The following is a 3,943-nucleotide window of genomic DNA, read 5'->3' as shown; positions in this document are numbered from 1 at the left end:
ATGAAATGAAGAAATGAAATCAAATATAAAAAATAACAAAGTAAAATGAAAGAAATCAGATACTAAAATAAGACCATCAGTCAGACCTCTCCCACATTTAAGCTTCGAAGCCCTCGGTGCCTCAGTGCTGTGAAGCACCCGCCCTGCTCCAGCACAGCAGCATTCCCGGCCCTTTGTTTATGGTTTACTTCCAGGTAAATGTGACCATGAGTTTGACCCAAAAGGTCTTTTGCTTCATGTTATTTGTTGCTGGCCTGCTGCTCACCTAGCAGCCAGGGAATGTTTCATGTATGAGTTTTCTATACACTTTTCCTCTTTGAGAAGCATTATAAAAAGATGACTTTGCTTGTAGCTGATCACACGTGATCCCCACTGCACAGAAAACAGCAGCCAGCACTATTTTGCGCTTATGTGGTGGCAAGGTGACAGCGATCCCATCTGAGCTAAGCACAGGAGCTCAGCTGTGGTGTAGATCTATAGGCAGAGCAACAGAGAAGTGCATCGAAGGACTCAAGCTGCCCACTTTCCTCTAGCTACGTGTCTTTATGGCCATGCCACATATCCCAGCGTGTGTGGTAATGGGAAGGGGGAGGAGAACCTGTGGGCAGAGGGAAGCAGGTGTGGTTCAGGTTGGGTCTTAGGAAGCATTTCTTCTCAGAAAGAGCTGTGCTGCTGTGGCCCAGGCTGCCCAGGGAGGTGGTGGGGTCACCGTCCCTGGAGGCGTTCAAGAGCCGCATGGATGTGGCACTGAGGGACATGGGCTGGTGGTTGGAGTGGATTATCTTAGTGGTCTTTTCCAACCTAAATGATTCTGTGATTCTGTGATTCATGAAAGCTGCAGGAGTGCTGTTCTCATGCAAAAGATACAAGTTTCCATTCCAATGGTCTCCAGGAAAAAAATAATGAGCGTTATTTACTTTGTTTTAGAAATCTTTTAAGGATTTAAAAGTAATCCCTGTTTTATAGATACGGTGTATTTACTCCTTTTACATATACTATAAAAGCAAAAATACTTTATATCTCATTCATATCTATAAAGGAACATTACGGAAAATTGTTACTTTTATTACGCAACCTGAACTTTTACGAATACCTACTCCATTAGATTTACACCCTGACTTCTTAGAGTTAGAAATGGCACTATAAAGCACGGGAAGAGCTGGGATATTTATCTGGAAGGCCACATTACCGCTGACTTTCTGATAACAGCTCTTTCTCTGCTCAGCTCGTTAGCTCGTTGCTCCCCCAACCTGTGTCCTCCAGCAAACAGCGTGGTGTGACAGCAGCCTGGGAAGCACTCCGAGATATCTGGGGCACCCAAGTGCTCCTCAGGGAGCTGGCATTGGTGTCCCTACCAACGTATGCCACCCCACAGAGGGCATCCAGAACCCACCCTAATAACCCTAAATCATGAGCTGGGACTGTGCAGCATTGCTGAGTGCTTGGATGGGGGCAGAAGGGGCTTCTCAGCACCTCAGTTCTTAGAAGATAAATAAAGAAATAAGTAGATAGATAGATAGATAGATAAATAACAGGATTGTGGGCTATAGCGCTCAAAGCCTACAGCTTCAGGCAGCCCATTCCACTGCCTGTCACTTTTATATATGCATATATATAAAAAGTGTGATAGCCTGTCACTTTCTACATATAAAAGTTTTACAGCGGCCACCAGTAGCGACCACTCTGTTGCAGCACACAAAGCCATTTCCATGGGGGCATCACCTGGGTTTTGCCTCCCCGTAGGTTCCCCGGGCATCACTGGGATAGTGGCTGTGTGTGCTCTCTGTCTGGATGTCACAGGGCTGGGGAGCGCTCTTCTTAAAGCAAAGTTCTTCTTCCATATATGAATGAGAGGCCTCTTGGCTTGTAGAAAGCATCTCACATTCTCACAGAAAGCAATGATGGTTCAGTTGGGTTAGTTTTTCCTTCTATTTTGAAACAAAAGTGGGTTTGATTTGATAGGGATGCAACAAGTATCCCTTTTGGAGACCTTCTGCGAGCCACCAGAGCTGCACAACCTTGCAAAATCAGATTTATTTCTAAGTAGGAAGCGCACTGGGTATGCCGGCGTAGAATAAGAGCCTCCTGCATTCTCATAACCTACTTATTGCTGCTTATCTATTAATGAATAAGGCCTCGGGAAGTCAGGTTTAAAACAAAAACAAAATTGATAGCTAGAAGGAATGAAAAAGAAAGGGAATTTTCAAAAGCACTTAGCATCGACTCCTAATGAGCACATTGATTTCCAACAGCATTGCCAGTGAAATACTTCCAGTAGATGAAATAGCTCCTACAGATAGCAAAGACCCGAAACCAAATGTCAGCACCTCACACCCCAGTCTTGAGAGCAAAGCTGGAGAACATGGCTGGGCGTGTGGAGGACTTTCTCTTTTGGGGCTTATCTCAAAACATTTTCACATGCTTGTAATTTGCCAGAGAAGGCTGGAAATGCTCCTGAAAGTTGGTAGGCACTTCAGGAACATCTCCATCCACAACAAAAGAAAACTGCATGGAAATGCTGGCTGTCGCATACAGCAAAAAGGAAGGCATCCAAAAGACAAAAATCCTCACAGCAGCATGCAGAAGACAAAGCAAGGACTGAAATACTGTTAAAAGGTCAGCAAACCTGAAAAGGAAAAGAAATCTAAGTAGATGTAAATCCATTCAGCCTTGCCTCCTACAAGACATGAAATACTCACAGGCAGTGCTGCCTGGCTGCTCCGCACACCCGGGCTGTGAGAGGGTGCAACTGAGGGGAGTGAAAGCTCATCGTGGCACATCTGAAATGGAGAGCCCTGGCTGGTGTCTGCTGAAATGTGGGTGTCAGAGTGACCCCAGAGGGCTCCGCTGGGCCCTTGTCGTGGTGCAGTGCCAGGAAAGGCTCAGGATGGCCCGAGGTGAGGGACAGTGAGGGTATTGTGTCGGGTGGATGGCTTTGTGTTTTCAAGGTGTTACCTTGACTTTATGTGCTGCATCTGCAGCACCTGCATCCCTGACACTCAAGGCAACGCCGGCCCATCTAGCCCAGCTTCTGCCTGTCGCTGGGTTGGGAGGCAGCTCATCCCACACAACCCTACATCCATTCGGCACTCCATTGCATGCAATTTTCTCTCTTTGTGGCTGGAGGTGCTGATGGGGGTTTGCCTGGGGAGGCTGCATTTAGGACTGTCGATCCCGGTTTTTTTCTCTGAGCGTTGCACTCAGGGTACCCCAACTCCCCGCAGCCCCGGACCAGCCAATGCAGGACACCAGCGGCCACGGCGGGGGCAACGCACCATCTCTGCACCGGGAGCATCTTGAGAACGACTCAGTGAGTTGCCGGAGGCTCTGCCAGGAGGATGCAGGTGCTGGGAGAAGCGGGACCAGCTGTAAGGAAGGCGAGCGCAGCCGTGCAGCAGGAGGAAGCTCCGGCACAGCATTTCGATGCGGCACGCATCGCAGAAACAGAGCGAGACACATCTCCCTTCTCGTTCCTCCCCGCGGTAATTAGCGCGAGGGTTCCTCTCCCCGGAGCTGACAGTCGGCGGCGTAATTAGGGCCTAATAAAGCCCCCCGAAGTCACAGAGGCGACGCGGGACAAACAAGTAGCGAGGGGGGTCGCGGCGCGCTGCGGCGGGTGCGTGACGGCCGGGTGACGCGGCGGCTAAGCGGTGTGCGCAGTGACACTGTCACGCTCCCGGCAGCCCCGGGGGCCAGCAGCGGGCGCAGACAGACAGCTCGAATTAATCCCAGGAGGCGCGCGTGACAGGCGAGCCAGGCAGACAATTAGGAGGAGGGAGGAAATTGGAAATGGCAAAGGTGTGAACATATGTCAAATTACAACTAAATGATAAATTACAATTCTGTCATTGGAATAAGCGGTAATTAAGAAAGATTTCAGCTATCCCTCTCGGAGGGGAAAAAAAAGGAGAAAGAGGGAAAAGCAGATTTTTCTTTCTCCTCC

The sequence above is a fragment of the Meleagris gallopavo genome, chromosome 4 (assembly GCF_000146605.3).
Source record: "Meleagris gallopavo isolate NT-WF06-2002-E0010 breed Aviagen turkey brand Nicholas breeding stock chromosome 4, Turkey_5.1, whole genome shotgun sequence".
NCBI lineage: Eukaryota > Metazoa > Chordata > Aves > Galliformes > Phasianidae > Meleagris > Meleagris gallopavo.
The sequence above is the reverse complement of the archived record's forward strand: the minus strand, read 5'-3'. Positions refer to the sequence as shown.